This window comes from Triturus cristatus, chromosome 2_2 (assembly GCF_964204655.1).
Source record: "Triturus cristatus chromosome 2_2, aTriCri1.1, whole genome shotgun sequence".
NCBI classification, from domain to species: domain Eukaryota; kingdom Metazoa; phylum Chordata; class Amphibia; order Caudata; family Salamandridae; genus Triturus; species Triturus cristatus.
Window position 1 is genome coordinate 21,784,358 of NC_140582.1, and position 23,740 is coordinate 21,808,097.

At 47.0% G+C, this 23,740-nt stretch overlaps 1 protein-coding gene across 2 annotated transcripts in view; it reads left to right on the forward strand.

Annotated features, from left to right (window-relative positions):
* The window catches only part of FRAS1 (Fraser extracellular matrix complex subunit 1), a 1,553,355-nt gene that overhangs the window by 1,042,110 nt on the left and 487,505 nt on the right, over window positions 1-23,740 (forward strand). The window lies entirely within an intron of this gene.

The following is a 23,740-nucleotide window of genomic DNA, read 5'->3' on the forward strand; positions in this document are numbered from 1 at the left end:
TAGTCATCCTTGACGTCTCCTGGTCCTCGTGGCTGCAGAGTCAAGCATCCCTTCTTTGCACCTGAAGCACCCGACATCGGTGGGCATTCATCTACCGACCCCCTGGCCACTCAGACCCAGATCTGTCCCCTCTGCTTTCAGGTTCCTTCCTTCCTGAATCCAGGCTTGGATTCCTCCGGACCCTTTTCACCTTCACGGCAGCAGTACTTCTTCATAGCCCACCATTGAGAATGATGGTGGTTTCCAACACCACTCCAGACCTATGCACCCGGCTCCTCTAGGATAGGTAATTCGGGTATTACGGTATCCACAGGTGTTGTGGCTGTCTAACCTCTTAAGTTCCAAAGGGTTTGCTTGAAGTCCTCCTAGAAGGGTCCTTAAACTTTAAAACTGTAACCGTGACTTTCCCATAGAATTATACGGAGCCCGCGGTCATGTTAGCACACTGCACCCGTCCTCCGTGGGGTCTATATCTACTCATCTGGGGTGGTTTCTTGGGGTCCCAGCGATTCTACATGTTCTAGACTGTGTCTTGACTCAAATTGTCTGTGTATTGTGCTACTTATAGCGGTTTTATTGATCTCGTATTGTGTGCTTTGTATTCTATCCTCGTGTATGTTATGTTATGATATGAAAGCTTGTATAGCGCGCAGCTACCTCCAACGGAAGTGTCCCGGCGCTGTTAATAATCATATGGACCTGAACGTAAAAAGAGCTGTGACCTGTGAGGAGGTGAATTAATGCAAAAGAAAAAGCCAGGTTTTCAAGGCCTTTCTGAAAACATTTTCTTTCTCAAGCGCTATCAGGTCCTTCGGCATGGAATTCCAAATAGTAGGTGCCAGGACAGAAAATGACCGACCACCCATTCTGACCTTTCTAAATTTAGTTACCTTAAGAAGATTCAAATTATTGGATCTTAGAAGTCTATTTTGCGAGTACCTTTGAATTCTGGCTCTAAGATATAGAGGGCCGATATTATGCAAGGCACGATGGGTTAGTACCATAGCCTTAAAAAACACTCTTTTCTTTATACTTAGCCAGTGTAAGCTGGCCAGATGAGGGGAAATTCTATGACGGACAGGTATATTTCTGATAAGTCTGGCTGCTGCGTTTTGAATTAGCTGAAGCCTGGCTATCAGATAGTCTGGAAGTCCAATGAATAGACTGTTTGCATAATCCAGGCGTGAAGTAATGGTGGCATGTACCACCGTTTGACGACAGTCTACAGGCAGGAAGTGAAGAAAACGACGCAACATTCTAAGCTTCCAAAAACAAACTGCGGAGAGCTGAGCAATGTGATCCTTTCCTGAAAGCTCTATATCCATCTTAACGCCTAGGTTCCGAGCCACCCTAACTGGAGGCGGTGCAGGATTTAAGGTGGCAGGCCACCAACAATCTGAGGACAATGGAGACTGATTATTAAAAAATAAGACCTCCGTCTTTTCTGTGTTCAACTTTAAACAGTTGTCCGACATCCAAGATACTATGTCCAACATACAGCTCTTAACACTCAACATCCTTCCCCCATCCTTTTCATGAAACGAAAAAAGGAGCTGAGTGTCATCAGCATAGTTGACAACACGTAGGCCATGTTTCTGTAGTAGGGGATCTCTGTGTATAGTCATAATCTAGTGAATAGTCCCGCCCATGTGCGTGGACCCCGGAGCAATAAAAAATAATCTCTAAAAGGTGACAAATCATGCAGACCTGCATACACCTTTAAGAGAGAATTTAATTTAAAGACAGATAATGCAGCCTATACCCACAGGCTACACTGTCCAGTACTTCAACTAGAATTCCACCAACATCCACAAACAGCACTGCCTGTCTAGTTTTTCTCCACATAGGAAAAAACCCTGCCTCTACCAGCAAAAGCCTCTGGAATGATAGAGAGGAAGGAGTGGACAGACAAGCCCCATAGGCTGCCCTTATGTGGCTTAGAACAGGATACTGTGCCTTTAAGAAAACTTTCCAGATTTCCAGAACTTTCCCCAGTATCCCAGAATGCCCAGCAGGTCCCATTTACTTTCAGTTCTTTTTTCCGGCTCCTGCTAGCAGGACCCTGGAGCATTGAGCTCTCCCCTTTTCAAGGGTTTAATTGAGATTTTGGCAATTTTTGTCACTTTTTCTTGTGTTTAGTAGCTGGTACTGTCAACATGCCTGGCTTGTTCGACAAGTGCCCGGAATGTGGTCGAAAGAAGGCTAAAACTGATCCACACGAGGTGTGCATAGGTTGCCTTCCCCAGTCCCACGTGCCTGAAAGCTGTACCATCTGCCACTCGTTCTCAGCCAGGACCCTGAGGGACAGAATGAAAATCAGGCTTCAAGTTCTGGAGGAGCGAAGACTGAAGGCACCAGGTGGGTCTGGAGGGACTGATTTGGCCCATACTGAGGCCTCTGGGGGGCTCCCCAGGGGCAGGAAGACCAGTAAGCGCTCCCACTCCCGTCGACGTCGAGGGCGTCGACGGCGACGTCGAGGAGGATGACCACCGTCTGTTCGCCGTCCTCCCAGGGCTCTGGGGAGAAGCGGCGTCGACGATCGCCGTCGAGGGACCTGAATAGGCCGCCGTCGACTACATCGGCGTCGTCGGCGACGACGCCGTCGTCGGCTCCGTCCAGCGGTCGTCGTCGAGATGGGACCCGGCGTCGGCATTCGCCGTCGAGGGATCGCAGCTCGCCGTCGATGAAGAGGAGAAGGAGATCGACGTCGAGACGCTTGAGGTCGCCGTCGAGGCGAAGATCGACGTCGAGGCACAGGTCGCCGTCGAGGCACAGGTCGCCGTCGAGGCACAGGTCGCCGTCGAGGCACAGGTCGCCGTCGAGGTGACGATCGACATCGAGCCGACGATCGACGTCGAGGAGAAGATGGACGTCGAGGAGAAGATCGACGTCGAGGAGAAGATCGACGTCGAGGAAGAGAGAGTCACCGGGATCGGTGTACTCGGTGGTGTATACGCCTCCTCGGATGCCTCCGTCGCCGCCTCCTCTCCCGCCTCCGCCGCCTCCACCACCGCCACCTCCACCACCGCCACCTCAGCCGCGGCCGCTGCCTCCGCCGCCCCAGCCTCTGTCGCTGCCACGCACCCCTGTGGGACCGCCGCCGGTTCCCCCGCCACGGTACCCGACTCCGCCGCAGGGGACCCCGAAGCCACGACGCCCACGGTCGCCTGGACCAGCGAGACCGGCGGACAGGCCGAAGCCGAAGAGGTCGCGCTCCCGCTCTCACAGGAGAAGATCACGGAGCCGTGGACGGTCCTCGTCGGACTCAAGACGACGCCGTAGGAGGTATAGGTCCAGGTCGCGCACGCGCTCCTCGGACAGAGACCTTTCCCCGACGCTGTCGGACTCCCCGGGGACGAGGGTGTCTCCGGTGGACGACTTGGTCTCGTTCCAAGAGGTGCTGTTGCGAGGGGCTGCAAAGTTGGGTATCACGGTGACGGTTCCAACACCCACGACGTCCGTGATATTCGAGACGCTACATAAAAAACACCTGTCTCGCCCCCTACTGCCTCTTGTACCAGGACTGGTGGAACCCGCCTTGGAGCTGTTCCTCACTCCCGCGACGACGAAGGCCGCTCCTTCCAGGCTCATGAAAAAGTACAGGGCCCCGGAGTCGGATCCGTCATTTTTGAGAGTGGACCCGAAGCCGGATTCGGTGATCGTGACGGCGGCAAGAAAACAACATGCGACCGCCCCGTCCTCCACGGTTCCACCCGACAAAGAAAGCCGCTGGCTGGATTCTGCGGGCAGGAAGGTGTGTGGTACCGCCGCCACCACCATGAAGGCGGCGAGTGCAGGGGCTTTGTTGGGCCGTTACGACCGGGCCCTGTGGGAGTCCCTGCAGCAATATGCAGACCTCCTGCCACGGGACAAGAAGGAGGACTTCTTGGAGACGGTGCGCGAGGGCATGCTGGTGTCGAACCAAACGATCACCGCAGCGGCGGACGTATCTTTATTGGCCGCCCACGCCTACTGTCATGGCGTCCACCAGCGGCGCCATTCGTGGTTGCGCCTGACGTCCCTCAAGCCAGAGGCGTAGCAAAGAGTGGCCAACCTGTCCTTCTCGGGGGAAACCCTGTTCGGGAAGCATGCGGACGATGAGATGGCCCGCATGAAGGCTGAGGCGGAAACCCTGACGGCCGTCGGGTTGGAGAAGGCCGAGAAAAAGAAGCGCCCGTTCCAAAGGAGGTTCGGGTCGTCGGGCAGAGGGCGTGGGCAGGGCTCGGGACAGCAGCAGCCACAACAGCAGCAGTTCCGCAAGCCCTTCCAGAAGCGCCAGAGGGGTAGAGGAGGCCAGCAGGCTACTACCACAACCAAGGGCCCGGCCGGGTCTCGGCCCTGAGCGGTTACTTCCCCCTCAACCGTTACCCACTCCAGTGGGGGGAAGCATTCAATTTTTTCCGGCAGAGTGGAGAAAAATTACTAAGGACAAGTGGGTGCTGAATATTGTTTGCAATGGATACAGTCTTCGGTTTATCAGCCCGCCTCCAGCGATTCCGCCGGTCAGCTCTCGATTCCAGCTGAGAGAGCTCCAGGCGGAGGCAGACATCTTGTTGAGAAAAAAGGCGGTAGAAGAGGTACCTCTGTCTCGAAGGGGAAGAGGTCTGTACTCTCGGTTCTTCCTCGTTCGCAAGAAGGACAAGAACGAGTTCAGGCCCATTCTGGATTTGCGACAGGCAAACAAATGGATTCGCAGAGAGAAGTTTCGCATGCTATCGTTGCACCAGATTTACCCTCAGCTGCAACGGGGAGACTGGCTCTGTGCCATAGATCTACAGGATGCGTACTTCCATGTGCCCATAGCACGGAAGCACAGGAAGTTCCTGCGATTCCAAGTCGGCGCCAATCACTATCAATACACAGTACTGCCATTCGGGCTAAAGTCTGCGCCCAGGACCTTTTCGAAGTGCATGGCGGTGGTAGCGGCACACCTGCGGAGGAACAAGGTGTTTGTCTACCCGTATCTGGACGATTGGCTGATCAAGGCATCATCCTTCGCGGAAGCTCAAGAACACTTCCGATGGACGTGCGAGCTCTTGTACAAGCTGGGGTTACACGTCAACATGTCCAAATCGGTTACGACTCCGGTCCAGTGCATACAGTACCTGGGGGCCTCCATCGATACGCGGTCAGCAAGCGTGTCTCCTTCGGAGGAGAGACGGTTATCACTCCTTCGGAAGGCTCAGGACCTCAGGACTGCTCCATCGACGACAGTGAGGAAGGTGTCTTCGCTGCTGGGATCGATGGCCTCCTGTATCTTCCTCACGCCTCACGCTCGGCTACACATGAGACCACTGCAGGAGTGTTTGGAGGATCAGTGGGATCAGAGGACAGGCTCTTGGGACGACAAGATACGACTGTCGCTGCATGCTCTTCAGTCTCTGAAGTGGTGGTGTTCAGCGGAAAACCTCCTCAAGGGGGTTCCCTTCCACAAGGACATTCCCACGACGAGTGTCGTGACGGATGCGTCTCTCCAGGGCTGGTCGCAGGAGGCGCAGGCGATCTGGCGCTGGCTGCTGGCCAGAGGACTGACGATTACGGCCACGCATCTGCCAGGGGTGCAGAATGCTCAGGCGGACGCCTTGAGCAGGCTGATTCAGGAAAACCACGAATGGGTCATAAACGACGAAGTACTAGGAGAAGTCTTCGCAAGGTGGGGGACTCCAGACGTAGATCTGTTCGCCACCGCCGAAAACAGCAAATGCCGAGACTTCGCATCCAGGTACTACCAGCAGGGGACGCTGGGGAATGCGCTATGGATCGATTGGTCGAACAGCTTTCTGTACGCTTTTCCACCCATTCCCCTGATTCCGGCGGTGCTCATCAAGCTGTCCCAGTCCAGGGCGCGGATGATCCTGATCGCCCCGGAGTGGCCCAGGCAGTGGTGGTTCACGGACCTTCTTCACCGGTCTCTCCTTCCTCACATGCGGTTGCCGTGCAGGCCGGACCTTCTCACGAAATTCGGGGGGCGGATGGTGCACCCCAACCTCTCGTCTTTGAGTTTGGCGGCATGGCTCCTGAAATAGTGCAATATGGCCATCTGAATCTACCAGACGATTGTATGGACATACTGAAGGAGTCTAAACGACCTTCCACTAGGACATCCTATGCTTACAAGTGGAAGAGGTTCTGTATCTGGTGTAAGTCCAAGAACTTTGATCCGACGACATGTAAGGAAGATGTCATCCTTCCATACCTTTTACATCTGGCGCAGTCTGGCCTTAATTTCCATTCCATTAAGGTTCATCTGGCTGCTTTGACTGCTTACAGGAAATGCCCTTCACAGACTTCCTTCTTTCAGATCCCTGTGGTCAAGGATTTTTTGGAAGGCTTGAAGAAAGTGTTTCCTCCTGTCAGACTTCCCTCGCCTTCCTGGGACTTGAATGTGGTGCTGTCCAGATTGATGAAGGAGCCTTTTGAACCCATTCACAAGGCTTCATTGCAGCACCTATCCTGGAAGGCGGCGTTCCTAGTGGCCATTACATCGGCCCGCAGGGTGAGTGAACTTCAGGCATTATGTTGTCAAGAACCTTATACTGTATTTCATGCTGCTAAGGTTGTGATGCGTACTCACCCTAAATTTCTTCCTAAGGTTATCTCTGATTTTCATGTCAACCAGACCATAACTTTACCTACGTTCTTTCAGAATCCCTCTTCGCCAGCGGAAAGGTCTCTCCATTCCCTGGATGTTCGGAGGGTGTTGAAATTTTATCTGGATAAGACCAAGGATATTCGTAGGTCTGACCAATTGTTTGTTAATTATGGATCAGTCAGGACTGGTCTTGCGACCTCTAAGCAGTCCATTTCTAGGTGGATTGTGTCCTGCATACAATTGTGTTATCAAAAGGCTAATAAGACCTTAGGGGGTAAACCTAAGGCTCATTCCACCAGGGGCAAAGCTGCCACGACGGCTTTGCTGCGTAATGTTCCTATTGCGGAAATCTGCAAGGCGGCCACTTGGAAGTCGGTCCATACCTTTGCTGCGCATTACTGTCTGGACTCGGATGCCAGGGCAGATGCTCAGGTTGGGCAGGCTTCGCTGCGAAATTTGTTCGCACAGTAGTGGGTTTGTCTTGTTTGTTCTCCACCGCTGCTGTTGTGTGGGGATGGGCTTGCCATTCTATTCACTAGATTATGACTATACACAGAGATCCCCTACTACAGAAGGAGTAGTTTCTTTTCTGTAACTCCAGTTCTGTCGTAGGGGTATCTCTGTTATAGTCATAAGCGCCCGCCCTCCTCCCCGGTGGAGAGATATTTTTTTTTTTCATATGAAGAATGCTACAGGTCTGGCGTGCTACGCCTTCAAAAAGAACTGAAAGTAAATGGGACCTGCTGGGCATTCTGGGATACTGGGGAAAGTTCTGGAAATCTGGAAAGTTTTCTTAAAGGCACAGTATTCTGTTCTAAGCCACATAATGGCAGCCTATGGGGCTTGTCTGTCCACTCCTTCCTCTCTATCATTCCAGAGGCTTTTGCTGGTAGAGGCAGGGTTTTTTCCTATGTGGAGAAAAACTAGACAGGCAGTGCTGTTTGTGGATGTTGGTGGAATTCTAGTTGAAGTACTGGACAGTGTAGCCTGTGGGTATAGGCTGCATTATCTGTCTTTAAATTAAATTCTCTCTTAAAGGTGTATGCAGGTCTGCATGATTTGTCACCTTTTAGAGATTATTTTTTATTGCTCCGGGGTCCACGCACATGGGCGGGACTATTCACTAGATTATGACTATAACAGAGATACCCCTACTACAGAACTGGAGTTACAGAAAAGAAACTACTCCTTCTCAATTATAGGGGCCAAGGGAGCCAGGTAAACATTAAACAGTGTCGGGCTCAATGCAGAGCCCTGAGGAACTCCTCATGACAGCAATTTTATTTGTGAGGAGTACGGACCCAACACCACCTGTTGCGAGCGTCCCTCCAAAAAAGACTGAAACCACAACAAAACTGCTCCTGATAGACCAACGTTCTTTAATCTGTGCAGTAAGATTTTATGGGACACAGTATCAAATGCCGCAGAAAGATCTAATAACACAAGCATTGCACAGTGTCCTTTATCCACAGTTTCTCTCAGTATCTCCGTAGTCTCCAGGAGCGCGGTCTCAGTACTAAAAGTAGCTCTAAAACCAGACTGGGAGTCATGCAACAGGTTGTTGGAATCTAGAAACCTCGAGAGTTGCCTCTGGACTTCCTTCTCCAAAACCTTAGCTGGAGCGGAGAGTAAAGATATAGGGCGATAGTTTTTTAATACCAAGGGATCGACTCCTTCTTTTTTTAATATGGGCCTAACCAAGGCTTTCTTCCACTCCGCTGGATAGTTTCCAGTTTTCAACGACTGGTTCCAGATAATATTCAGGACCGGATTTAGCTCTTGAGCAAGAGTCTTGTAAAACCTGGCAAGCAAAGGGTCTGCCGGAGAACCCGATTTTACAAGTTCAAGGTCAACCAAAGATTGAGTGTCTTCAAAGGTAGCAAAATTAGTCCAGGCCTGATTTCCATACCCATTACTCATGGAAGAATCCGGTTCTTTGCAAGGAGGAAACGAAGAATATATTTCTGCAATTTTCTCATAAAAAAGGTAGCCAGATTCTCGCATAAGATTTGAGACACAGGTATGGAACTTAAGGAGGCCAGAGGATTAGTGAAACCTTCTACAATCTTGAAGATTTCTTTTTTTGAGTTATTAGCCGCTCGAATCTGATTAGCGAAATGGTTTCTCATGGCTGACCGCTTAATGCGATGTAAAGTCCTAAGGGCATTTTTATAAATGAGTTTGGCTTCCAGGGAATAGTTCCGTCGCCAGACTCTTTCCAGCTTCTTACAGGCACTCTTTCTAGCTTTAAGATCATCCGTAAACCATGGGGCGGAAGGACGATTACGAACGGTGTTCCTCAACACCCTCGGAGCAATACTATCTAGAGTTTGGATTACTTGCATCTTAAAAGCTAGAACATCCTGGTTAACGTCACCTGTGAGGTGGGAAGGAGACATTCCCCAGTTATTAGTGAAGGTAGTTGGCAGAACCTTCCGCAAATCTCTAGTCTCTATCATAGAGTGAGGGCCTATCTTGGGTTTATAGTTTCTTTTAACGGTAAAAGGAACAAAATAATGGTCAGACCAGGTAACTTGTTGAGGAGAGCTCATCACCAAGGTCTGGTCATTTGTAAAAACCAGATCCAACGTATGACCTCCTCTATGAGTGGCACTCTGCACCTTCTGTAAAAGATTAAACCCCTGGAGCGTACCAATAAGTTTACTGGCTTCCACACTTTCACTATCATCCACATGGAGATTAAAATCCCCTAAGACCGTGAATGAAAGGAAATTCAAAACTGAGCTACTAATCCACTCATACAAATCTGTGCCTAACAGGAGATGAAGGTGGCCTATATATAAGTAGGCCAACCATTATGGGGTAGGAAGGGCAGGAAATATTAAAGGATAAGGCCTCGATGGGACCAAACTCCTCCAACTTCTTGAAGGAGACGTCCCACTTATCCCGTACTATGATCGCTACCCCGCCTCCCACTCGATCCATAGCTCGATTCGCAGCCACTAGTCTGTAGCCAAAGGGAACTGCCAGCGCAATATCCGGCTGAGAGCTTTCTCTCAGCCAGGTTTCCGTGAGAAAGACTATGTCCCAGGCTTCACATTTCATACTTAACCATATATCGTCAGCATGTTTGGGAAGGGACCTACAGTTAATAAACCCCGCCTTAATACTGTCCCCAACTCTCTGTTCCAGCTGTTGAGTGGGTACAGCTGACTCAGAAGGCTTCAACATAGGCATAATAGCAAAATTGCAGACCTTGCATATCTTTTCCCCCCCTTTACCTTTCCCCTTTTTTTCAGTCCCAACATTCAAATTGTGGCGCGTGGGACAATTGCCAACCGCGAGGGCTAAGAGTTTCTCTCTCGTCCAGGTGATTCCCCCGTTTGGTGCAGATTGAGCAGCGTGGCTAGCGCTAGTCACGAGCAGGTCGCGGACGGGCGCAGACGGGCTTGCCTCTGGCGCGCCATCGGCGCGCCCGCTGCGCACTTCCGTCTCCAGCCTAAAAATAGACAGAGGCGCGAAAAGGCTAGAGCGCTAACTTTCAAAATGGCGCTGAAAACAGGAGAGTCAGCGCGATATGGTGGCGTGAAAGTAAAAACCAAAGGAAATGATGGACGGAGTGTTGAACATTGCAAGCACTCACCCCCAGTCAACTGATCTGGGTTTAATCCATCACCGTTCTTTAGCCCACTCTGCCACCCCAGTTCAGACATGGCCATATGCAAATCAGTCTGACCCTGTGCCTCATGGGAACAGTCCAGCCCGAACTGCCAAGCCATGTCTTCCCTGGACCGGAAACAAGCTTCCTAGGACCGGTTTCTGGCATTTCAGCCGTCTTCAGCCAGGCTTGCTTGAATCCAGTGGCAAAGTGAGCAAGGGACTCACGTCTGAGCATACCCTGCCAACTTATGGCGAACAAAGCAAAAACCAAAGGAAATGATGGACGGAGTGTTGAACATTGCAAGCACTCACCCCCAGTCAACTGATCTGGGTTTAATCCATCACCGTGAAAGTAGACAGGTGACGATTATAGCGCACCCTAAATACTGTAACAGCGAATAACAATACAATTGTTAAAACATACAATTCAATAGTAAAATATTCAATTTAAAAGGAGAGAGAAAGGAAAGCCCTTTCGAATGTGCAAAAAAGCGTTTTTTTAAAGTGCAAGTCTGAGCGTGAGGCTGCAACAATTCACCCCCCGTTAGATTCTTGTTCCCAACTGATCTCTACAACCAGCTAATCACTCTATCCACAGGTCTTCTGATAATTAGGATGTAGAGGATACTAGAGAGTGTTATATTAATAAATACATATTATCTATATAACTACTGTGTGGTTCTCCTTCATTTAGTCAATCAGAAGGTGATATTCTGGTAAAACAAGCTTCTTTACATTCCTTCAAGATTAAGCCAGAAGGCTGCTCGAGTTCGAAAACACCCTTCAGAAGCCCCGCCTTCGGGCTCGGCTCCTAAGAAACACAAGCCTTCCACTGGCTCGGGCCCGAGCAAACCACACATCATTGTGCCTTCGGCACTGAAGACACAAGACCTCTCGGCACCGAAACCGGCTCCGGCACCGAAAACACCGAGGCCCATAGACAAGCCGGCACCGAAAGCTCCCAAGCCCAAAGACTCCACTTTGGCACCAAAACCTTCATCGGCGCCGAAACCTTCATCGGCACCGAAACAACCGGCTAAGGACTATAATACACCTCCTAAAGCCAAAGACTCTACCGATCACCCAAAACCTCGATCGGAACCGAAAATATCGGCGCCAAAGTCTGTTCCTCAAGACCAAGAACTTTTCCACCCAGATCCAACACAAAAAAGGATCTATATTAATCCAAATACTGGACATGTCACTGCTGTACTTTGTAGGAAATGGAAACCGGATACAACACCTGCCCCAGTTCCTATAAAGAAGAAGGACTCGGCAACAACCCCATTTCCTCCTTCCTCTCCTGTTCCACCTCCTACCCCACCCCCTCTGCCTACACCACCACTACCTCTACCATCTCCATTACATACACCACCCCCACAGGATGATGATGATGAACTAGGGGGGGGGGGGGGGTGATCCAGGTGATCCGGATGATCTTAATAATCCGTCCACAAACCCAGATACTGTACCATTGGACGACTGGGCATACCCTCTCCCAGATATGCCTGACCCTACACCATATCCCTCCAAACCATTACCTCCAGATGACCACCTGGGGTTTGGACAACTAGTGCACAGAGCAGCGCTTTATCATGGCGTCACCATGCACTCCGATGCATCCGAGGAAGACTTCCTCTTAGACACCTTTGAACAGTCTCAAAAGTCAGTTCAAATTTTACCCATGATTAAAGGGGTCATAAAACACGCCACAGAGTTGTTTAAAGACCCCGTACGGGCCAGGGTACTCAACCCAAGAATTGAGAAAAAATATAGACCTGCCCCAGAAGACCCTTGTTACATCAAAGGGCAGCTCCCTCTGGTTTCCCTGGTCGTTTCCAATGCAAGGAAACGTGCCAACTCCCAAACTACAGGAGATACACCGCCCCCGACAAGGAATCCAAACTATTAGAGGCATCAGGCAAAAGAGTAGCAGCACAAGCCGCTAATCATTGGCGTATCGCCAACACTCAAGCCCTATTGGCACGCTACGATAGGGCTCACTATGATCAGTTAGAAGACCTGATACAACACCTACCAGACCAATACAAGGCCCAGGCAAATGACCTTATACAAGAGGGAAAACTCATCTCAAATGCCTCAATTAAATGTGCACTTGACGCCGCAGACACTGCCTCTAGGGCAATAAATACAAGTGTACTCCTTAGACGCCATGCATGGCTACGCATTTCAGGCTTCAAGCCAGAGGTACAAACAACCATATTTAGCCAACCATTTAATCGGGAACAACTGTTTGGACCAGCAGTAGACACTGCACTTGAAAAAATGAAGAGACACCGAGACTGCCAAATCCATGGGAGCATTGCAGTCTCCTTTCGACGCTCCTTCTACAGGGGAGCCTCCAAAAACACTGGAGCAGACACCTCCTCCACATTTAAATCCTCTACACAAACATCCCCCAGTAGAGGATATTTTAGAGGAGGATGTAGAGGAAACAACACCAAGGGACGAGGTCGAGGCAGTACCAACACTCGTACCTCTCCCGCCACAAAACAGTGACTTTCCTCCACTCCCCCCAGACCATTTCACTCCAGTCGGGGGAAGACTCAAACAGTTCCTACCTGTCTGGAACTCCATCACAACAGACAAGTGGGTAAGACAAATTATCCAGTATGGTTACTGCCTGGAACTAACCACTACCCCTCCACACATTCTACCCAAGCAACGCTATATGTCACCAGACCATCTTGCGCTCCTCAAACAAGAGGTGCTTTCATTGCTGCAAAAACACACAATAGAACCAGTTCCCTTACAACATCAGGGTACAGGAGTATACTCACTGTACTTCCTAATCCCCAAAAAGGACGAGACGCTCAGACCAATCCTGGACCTCAGACTCCTAAATCAGTACGTAAACTCAGATCATTTCCATATGATCACTCTTCAACAAGTACTCCCACTACTACAACAAGGCGATTTCCTTGCCACATTAGACCTCAAGGATCCCTATTTTCACATCCCCATGCATCCTGCTCACAGGAAGTATCTAAGATTCGTGGTGGACGGACAACACTATCAGTTTACAGTCCTTCCATTCGGGGTAACAACTGCGCCCAGAGTATTCACCAAATGCCTAGCAGTAGTAGCAGCGCATATCAGGAGACAACAAATTCATGTCTTCCCATATCTAGACGATTGGCTCATAAAAGCCAATTCATTCAACAAGTGCATCCTACGCACTCACCAAACTATTCAAATCTTACACAACTTGGGATTCACAATAAACTATCCCAAATCTCATCTCCAACCCTCCCACATCCATCAATATCTGGGAGCCACCATAAATACCTCCAAAGCACTAGCATATCCCAGCCCAGCCAGGATAGCCAAAATACAAGCTCTGATCGCAAAATTTCAAACCCAACACTCTCTTCCAGCAAGAGTGTTTATGCAACTCATAGGCATGATGGCGTCATGCATCTTCATTGTGCCTTATGCAAGACTTCAAATGCGTCCTCTGCAAGAATGTCTAGCACGTCAGTGGAATCAGGCTCACGGACAACTGGCAGATCTGGTGTTGGTGGACAGCCGCTCACATCGCTCGCTAAAATGGTGGAACACCATAAACATGTCCAAAGGCCGGCTGTTCTTAGAGCCTCTTCCACAAATAGTGCTGACAACCGACGCATCTCTCACAGGATGGGGAGCCCACCTCCTAACACACACCACTCAGGGCACATGGACCATTCAACAGAAAGGGGTCCATCTCAATTACCTGGAGCTACTGGCAGTATTCCTAGCACTAAAATCATTCCAATTACATCTCCAGAACAAAACTGTCCTCGTCCGGACGGACAACATGACAACCGTGTATTACATACAAAAACAAGGAGGCACACATTCTCTCCAGCTGTCCCAGCTCGCACAGAACATTTGGAGATGGGCAATTCCCCAGAACATATACCTGCTAGCAGAACACCTTCCAGGAGTTCACAATCAGATTGCCGACCTGTTGAGTCGACAAACCCAACAGATCCACGAGTGGGAACTACACCCACAAGTCCTACTCCCATTCTTCCAAAAATGGGGCCAACCAGACATAGACCTGTTTGCAACACACGAAAACGCAAAATGCCCAACCTTTGCCGCCAGGTTTCCCCACCCACAGTCGAAGGGCAATGTAATATGGATGAACTGGTCAGGCAGATTTGTGTACGCTTTTCCGCCTGGCCCACTCATTCCATTCGTGGTACGCAAACTCAGGCAACAGTCTCTCAAGCTGATACTAATAGCTCCCACATGGGCGTGTCAACCCAGGTTCACAACACTGCTGGAACTCTCTCTAGTTCCACACCAAAAACCGCGCCTCTCCCCGTCCTTATTAACCCAGAACCATGGAGAAATCAGACACCCAGATCCACATCAACTGAACCTAGCGATCTGGCTCCTGAAGTCCTAGAGTTCGGTTACCTCAACCTACCACCAGACTGCATGAATATTATAAAAGAGGCCAGACGACCTACTACTAGAGCCTACTATGCTGCAAAATGGAAAAGATTTGCCATTTACTGCACTAACAATGATATACGTCCACTGGATGCATCCATCCAGAACATCATTTGCTACTTACTACACTTGCAAAGATGTAATTTAACGTCTTCATCCATACGTTTTCACCTAGCAGCATTACCTGCCTACTTACAAAATCGACAACACTTGTCATTATTTAGAGTACCAGCGATCAAAGCCTTCATGGAAGGTCTTAAAAGGATTATTCCTCCCAGATTACCACCCTCTCCAGTGTGGAACCTAAATATTGTTCTCAAGGCTCATGGGTCCCCCATTTGAACCTCTGCATAAATGCGAACTACAGTTCCTTACATGGAAAGTAGCGTTCCTTATTGCTATCATATCCCTTAGAAGGGTAAGTGAGATCCAGGATTTAACCATACAAGAACCAATCCTACAGCTACACCGTAACAAAGTGGTTCTTAGAACAAATCCTAAATTCCTACCCAAAGTCATTTCCCCGTTCCATCTTAACCAATCAGTCGAGCTACCAGTGTTCTTCCCAAACCCAGACTCTGTAGCTGAAAGAGCTCTTCATACCTTAGACGTTAAAAGAGCCCTACTTTACTACATTGACAGACCCAAACCATTCCGCAAAACCAAACAATTGTTTGTTGCTTTCTCTCCACCACATAAAGGTAACCCCATTTCCAAATCCGGAATAGCCAGGTGGATAGTTAAATGTATCCAAATATGCTACTACAAAGCTAAACGCACTCTAACCGTTCCCCCTAGAGCGCATTCCACACGCAAAATAGGGGCTTCCATGGCATTCCTAGTTAACATCCCCTTAGAAGATATTTGTAAGGCAGCCACATGGTCTACAACACACACCTTCACTAAACACTACTGTGTTGACGTGCAAGCCAAACAATAAGCTTCTGTGGGTCAGGCTGTCCTTCAAACTTTATTCCAAACTGCTGCAACTGATACAGGTGACCACCGCTAGGGGAGACACTGCTATATAGTCTATCCTAAGTGTGTGATCTGCAGCTCATATGCCTCGAACGGAATATGCTACTTACCAGTATGCATCTGTTCTTGGCATGTAGAGCTGCAGAGCCACACACGCCCACCCACCTCCCCGAGACCTGTATCTGTTCCAGCATCGTCTTACTTAGACATTACACATGGACATCCTTTCTTTATTTTTACAAACTCCATCATTTCCCATCATGGCGAAAAACAATCTGAGGATGGAGTGGATGCCCATGCGCACTGTAGTCCAAGGGAGGAGTCACCTATCTCGTGACCAAAGACTTCTTCCGAAGACGACAACAACCTGCAAGCATCCGAGCCCAACACCAGATGGCGATCTATCCTAAGTGTGTGGCTCTGCAGCTCTACATGCCAAGAACAGATGCACGCTAATAATAAACTTGAATTAGCCAAGACTGTGCCAAATGTGGCTTAATTTATTTGATCATGTACAAAAGTCTAGTTTAGCAAGCTTTGCAAATGATATAAACATTTAACAAATTAACTTGCTTCACACTTCACATTTTATGATCATATATGAGGTTTTGTGAAGAGGAAGATAAATGAAAAGTTTGGAGTCTCCATTAATAATTTATTATGCATCCAATCAATGTGGCAAATTTATATGTCTATCCAATTATGATAATCATGTTAATGTTCTATACTCCAAAGGTTCAGTTATTGTGACACGGTATCTTTTTCTCTCAAAACATGACTATTTTTGTTGCCAATTCTCGTCATATGCCCTCTTTAAAATAAGGTTAGGATTATATTTAACATTTTTGATATTATAGGAGAGAATCAGATAATGCAAAGTGCATTATCATATTCTACTTTGACGTTTTTAAATAGTGGTAAATGTGATAATACCAGCGCACATTCTAAGGAAACCTGAGGCTCCATTACACAGATGTAGTGTGCTGTCCCATTTTGCCCGGCAACGCAATCTTAAGTATGTTCATCAGGCACAGAGTGAGACATAGGGCTTGTATCACAGCAAATGCTCGGTTTCCAGTGCAAGCCCAAACTCACGCCTGCACTGGGAATAGTATATTAGTGAAAGGCTGACTGTGTTTAAAGCCCCTGGTCACCTTTGCAGGCCTAACAGGAGGCAATTTTTTTGTGGGGAAAAAAGATCTGGGTGGATTTAGATAATGATAGCAATCACAAGGCATGTGAAAGCTGAAGGGACAGTTTTCTCATGTCTTGGTACAAGCCACTGACTGTGAAGCAGAGAATCACTTGATGGGAGCTTCAAGAGGGAAGGAAATGCCTGTGTTCTTTTACTCACATTATCTGTTCACAACTACAAGGATATATTTTTTTAAAGTAATATTTTACATTTTAAAATGTTTTGGTTTGAAGTGTGATTTAACATATTCTTAAATAGTTAACATTTAAACATTATTTTGAAGCATATGCTATGTGTTTCACTTGTTTGCATCAGTACTGATACTAGGTATATGGGCTTTGCCTAAAAAGCAGCGTCAGATAGTGTAGTAAAGTAGGATCTGCTTTCTTGGTTACCCCCACTTTTTGCTGGTGTTCTACTGTTTTCTGACTAGTCTGACTCAGATCCTGCTAATCAGGACCCCAGTCACTGTGCTCTCTCCCTAAATTTGACTATGGTAAGGATTTTTTATACATTCCCAATTGGTTACTGGTGTACCCTTCTAAGTCCCTTGTATATGGTACTAAGGTACTGTGGCATGGATACACCAGGGTTCTCCCATAGACTGCAGCCTGTATTGTGCCACCCATGAGAGAACGCTCAAACTGTAACCACAGACCTGCCATTGCAGCCTGTGTAAGTTGTTGTTGGCAACACTTACGACAGATATAAGTTTTCTTATTTCTTAGGTCACTGCACTTAAAACCTATGTCACCCCTAAGGTAGGCCTTTCAATCCTGAAGGCAGGATGCTAGGTTATAAGTGCGAGGGTGCCCTGCACAAGAAGGACACCCCCTACAAACCCAGAGTCGATTCTCCAGGCTTTGTAAGTGTGGTCAGCCATTTAATACATGTAGTGGGCATCAAGTCAATTATGAGATCTCCCAACTATATATTGGCTGCACCGAAACTGGTCATGTTTGGTATCAAACATGTTGGAATCCTACCCCAGCACGATTCCAGTATTTTATGTAGGATCCCATGTACTGGGGGCTCCCCTAGGGTGCCCCCCTGAATTCTCAGTACCAGCCTTTCAGGGCAAGCTAGTGTTGCTGCTGACCACAGACACCATTTTGCCCTCCTGCTGCTGAGCCAAGCTCCAGCAGGGGAAGGTAGAACAGTAGGTTTCCTGTCACAGAGAGGTGTAACCACCTCTCCAGCCAGCACTTAGAGTACTGGGCTGGGCTGGGGGCGCTTGCCTCTGTCCAGCCCCCCCGCTCTGGGAGGGAACCTAGAATCATCTCAACCCTTTCCCTAGGATACTTAAGGGCTTACCTGTGGGTGGTTCTTCAGATTCGTCGTGGGACAAGATTCAGTTCCGAAACCACTTCAAGACTTCTACTGTCTGGGCACTTTGGACTTCGTTGGCCTTCGGCTAAGAACTGAGACTCTACTAAGGAAGACTCCTGCTGCTCCTGGTCCCATTGTCCTGCCAGTCTTCTGCGTTGTCTGTGCCTGTGCTTCATCCAGGTTCTTCTCCAGGCCTGTGGGCATGAAAGACATCTGAGGAATCTCCCTTTGAGTGAAGGAGTTACTCCCCCTGCATCCGCAGGCACTGCAACTGAGTTGTCTGGTCTGCTGCTCCTGATGTCCCACTGACTTCGAAAGGCTCAGCAACACAGGTGGTGGTTCTGCAACTCGCTCAAGGCCTGCACTGTCTTCTCAGCAAGTTTGTGGCCAGCATCCCCCGTCGGTACTGCTGGAACAGAGCCCCGGTGCACTGCGTGGACTTGCCATTGCCAAGGCTTGTTGACTACATAGTTTGGTCTCTTTCTGTAGACCACTGTGTATTTGTGCTTACTTACCTGCCTACATTTGAAATATTGTGTGTATTGTGTTGATATCTCCGGGTAGGAGATATACCAATGTGTTTGTAAGTGTGTATAATAAATATAACTATTTTATAACTACACTGTGTGGTTCTTTTTTCATTTAACCTACACTGTATGATTAGTTCTGGTAAAACTAGCTGCTTAAAACTCCTTTTGTACTAAGCCTGAAGGCTGCTCTCCACAGCTACCCACCCCTTAGAGAGCTTTCTATGGTGGTCTAAGACCACTAAAATCACCATACAGGTTGTCTGGATTAGTGGAAGGTTCTTCACTTAAATAAGTGTGCACAATATACTAAGCCAGCCTCCTACAGATAGTTTATGTATCCTAAGTGTTTATATAGAAAGCAAATTGCATGGCTTACAACTGTTCCTTCCCAGTTTTGCAGAGGTTCTCGTGATCTGTTTAATTTAGTACATTCTAGAAATCATGAGTTTTTTTATATTAGGGGGTATCGGAGCCTCATGTTTGGTTCAGTAAAGGAAACTTATGTTTTGAAAGCCAGTGAGCTTCCTGAAAAGTGCAAATGTAAAAACATTAAGTTTGAGGCATGTGTGCTGTAGATACACATGCTTTGCATACTCCTGCCATCTAGTGTTGGGTTTGGATGTTTGCAGGTTGTTTTTCTGCGAAGAAGTCTTTTCCAGTCACGAGATAAGCGGTCTCCTCCTTTCGGTGATAGTGTGCATGGGCATCAACTCCATTGTTAGATTGTTTTCTTTCTGCTATCGGGTTTCGACGTGGTTTGTTGTGCTCCAGTTCGAGACATCGGAATCCCTTTGGTGAGCAGCCTACTGTACCCGTGTCAGTATTGTTTTGAACGCGTTTTCCCATCCTCCGCGTATCCAAAATCTGGAAACCTTCCTAGTTGGATCGGGAAAACTCAAACTGCGGCCTTCGGGTCTAGCCCGTCCTTTTGACGTCCACTCGAAGAAACATCATCTTGTAATCTGCCAATAGAACGTATTCCATTCCAATTCTGCCCTCTGCCGCTCCAAATAGCCGTGCACCGACCTTCACAAGGTCTTTAATCTGTGCCTGTCTCCAGAGCACAAGGAGCTAGATTGTGATGCCTGCCGCTCATTTCCCTAAAAAAAGATGCTCTGGGACAGTCTGATTCTACAAAGAGAAATGCAGAGGCAAAGTATCGAAGACAACTTCGATATTTTCAGAGAAGATATTGAATGGGAAGAAATCTAAGCGTCTGCAACGGAAAAAGATGAGGCTTTCTCCGTCCAGGACTCACATTCTGAACTGGAGTTAGAACTGGAGTCCCACGATGTCCCAGCCTGTCAAGGTGCCGTGAGTACCAAAACCCATTTGCCCACAAAACCCGGTTCCACTAAACATAAGGCTTTGGGCCACAACTGCCATCCGGCTGTGGTAGGTAACGAGACTCTGCTTCCAACGCCCTGCCCTCTGCACAGGTCAAGCCTTCCAACTCAAGCTCCAGTCGAGATACCACACCTTCGGCACCTAAAACATCAGTTTCGAAAGACCAAAAGGACAAATCCGAGACTGCACCAAAAATGTTGGCGTTGAAACAGAAAGATGCTCCTCAGAAGCCTCCGAAGCCAATTCTGGAAACCATGCCAGAAGAGCTGCATCCAAAACAAAAGAATATTTTTATTATTTAAGATACTGGACATATTACAACAAACCCAGTGATACCATCCTCCAAGAGGAAAATTCCTAGCTCGCAGGATATGAAATCTCTCTAAAAAAGAAAAAGGATATTGCTACTAGCCTTCTTTACCCCATCTTCTTCATCAGTTGAGATTCACAGTCAATGCATAAAAATCCCATCTTCGACCCTCACAGCTGCAACCCTATCTAGGAGCTATGCTATACACTCTAACAGGTTTAGCCTGTCCCAGTGCAGTCAGGATTCACATTTTTCAAACACTGCTACTGCAGTTCCAGAGCAACCAGTATTTAACAAAGAGAACTTTCATGCAGCTTCTAGGGATGATGGTATCCTGCATTACCATAGTGCTTCATGCTAGATTAATCATGCGTCCTCTTCGGGAATGCTTAGCACGTCAGTTGAATCAATCACAGGGTCAACTAAAAGATCTAGTGTTGGTAAACAGTTTAGGAAGCTGGCTCTGTACATACTATACCAAAGTAAGGTATAGTGTGCACAGAGTCCAGTGGATCCCCAAAGACTTAGAGGTAAAAGTAGATAACACCTTACTTTCTATTTGTGGCAGTAAGGCTTTAGGATAGTGTTAAGCATTTATTGTATATACTCAGGCAAGAAATGATGTCACACACTCAAAGAATGAACTCAGACTCATAGATTGTGTTAAAAATATTTCTTTAGTTGTATTTTATTTTTAGAACCAAGCAGGACTTGGTGCAGATAAATAGAATTGTACTTTTCAAGACAGATTGATCAACAAGCAAGCTGGATGAGAATAACGTCTGTTACAGGTTTGTAAAATATTATAAATACAGTTGAAATCACTTTTGGATTACTTTTTCTATTCAGTGTGATATGCCTAGATATCACATCGGGACATTGCCTAGATATCACACCGGGACATTTCCTAGATAAAAGGTCATAAAAACTGTTTATATCAAAATACAGTTTCTTATGTTTCCATACAAACACCCTCAGCACAGTTTTTCAGAGGAAAACAGTCCATGCAATCCTGCGGAGAAAAATGAGGTTATCAGTTTGCAGGTAAGTAAATGGTCTTGAGGGTTGATTTTCTAGTGTTGGAACAAGGGTTCCCCAGGGTAAAAAATGCACCCAAATCAAAATTTCACTTTATTCGGTTTTCTATTACAAATAAAACCATAAAAGCAGAATACAGAAATACATAATACAGTTTTTAAATCAATTCATTATAAAATATTCTTATTTCATTTTCACATATTTCATGTATTCCCATAAAAATATTACTCCGTATAAAATTATACTCTAAAAACAATTTATACAGTTTATATACATTCATAAATTCATACATATTTCCTAGATTTAATTACAGCTTTTAAAAATAGTGAAATATTTCTTGTATAGCATTAATTCTCCAAAAATTGGATTGCCAGGTAGGCGGGACGACATTGCCTCAAACCCCAGATTTTTAGGATTGGAAGGATCCACCTTTTTCTGTCTTCCCCATAATATTTGCAAAATAACACAATATGAATAGTTGATTGAGAAGCTACTCCATCACAGGGCCAAGGTTTTAAGTTTTTCGACCAATCATTTATTGTGGGGAATGAGACTAGGCGGTGAAAAGAATCTAATCTGAAACGAACCAATACAAATCTATCATAACCAGATCCGCGGTAAGTCAGATAGGGTTGAATTTTGGCGGACACCAAAATCAGCTGATTTTGGCGGACCGAGGGTTTAAGAGCTTCGCTTTGAAATCTAAGTTCTTCCAAGTGCGCCATACATTGTTTTTTAAAATCCTTCCTAGAAATTTTGTTCATCTTTAAAGGTTCGTTAAAAAATTCGGGGTGTCTTAAGTCTGTCATAAAATCCTTAATGTACTTCAACCATCTGACAGCTAGAGCTTGCTCCAATTTTAAGGAATCTCTTATAACACTCTGATTAAAAGTTGTTTTTAAAGAAGTCCAAATATGATGCCATAACAAAAGTGGCTCGGCCATTATTTTAACCGTTAAGTATTGCAGCCCCAACTCTGTATGGCAAACATAAATTGAAGTAGATCGTGGGACCGCCAATACATAGCGGATGAAGGCATTTTCTACTTTCTGTAACTCTGATACGTTACAGTATCCCCAAATCCCTGCCCATAGATGACTGCACTAACGCACTTGGCCTGGTAAATCTTAAGTAGTTCTGATGGCGGCCTTTTGCCTACTTTCTGTGTGAAATTCACAAGGGCGGTTGTGGACCTCATAAATAAAAGTTTTTTAGCCCCAATGGCCTGCTTCCATGAACCTTTATTGTCCATAAGGATGCCCAAATATGGATATGTTTTGGTACTTTCTAGTTTGTTTTTACCGATGAAAATAGTTTTCTCCTTTTTTGTGACCTTCCCACATGTCATTATATAGGTTTTTGTGGCGTTTATCTTTAGGTCTAATCTTTCCATAAACTCATTATACCTATGCAGTGCCCGTTGCAGTTCTAAAGGTGTTTGTGCCATTATCACTGCATCATCAGCGTAGAGTAGGATGGGTATAGGGCGATTTTGTACCCTGGGCAGGTCCTGGCATCCCACTAACATCTCCTGTTCTAAACCATTTGTATACAGGGTGAACAGTAAGGGTGCCAGGACACAGCCCTGTCTCACCCCCTCTCTACTGCAAAAGGAACTGTACGTTCTCCATTTGGTCCATACCTTACCCTCGCTCTACCATTTGAATATAACTCCCTTATAAGTTGGATTAGCACTAGGTCGACTCCCATCGCTTCAAGGATCTGCCACAAACTCTTGTGGGATACACAATCGAAAGCGGTGGAGAGATCGATGAAGGCCAGGTACAAATTCCCTTTTTTTATCTTTGTATATTTTTCTGTCAGAATTGTTAGGTTTAGGGCCTGTTCTATAGTCCCCAAACCTTCCCTAAATCCAAATTGCAAGTCAGTCAGTGCGTTTGTATCTTCAGCCCATTCCTGGAGGCTATTTAAAATAATACGACCCAAGACCTTTCCCACCGAATCTAATAAAGAAATCGGCCGGTATGCTGACGGATTTTGTCTGTCACCTTTCTTGAAGATAGGGACCATCAGTGATTCAGACCATGAATCCATTAGTCCAATTTTACACACTGCTGCAAGTACCTGTTTTATTAGGGGTGCCCAGAGCTCCAAGTTTTGTTTAAATATGTCTATGGGCACCCCGTCTGGTCCTGGTGCTTTCCCGCCCTTGCTAACTTTCAGAGCAAGTTCGATTTCATCCAATGCAAAGTCTATTTTTATCGGAAAGGACACGTTTGAAGGACTAAAAGGTGCAGGGGAGTCTAACTGGTGGATTTGTTCATTTTTCTTTGTGTACATTGTGGTAAAATGTTCTACCCATTTCCTTTCGG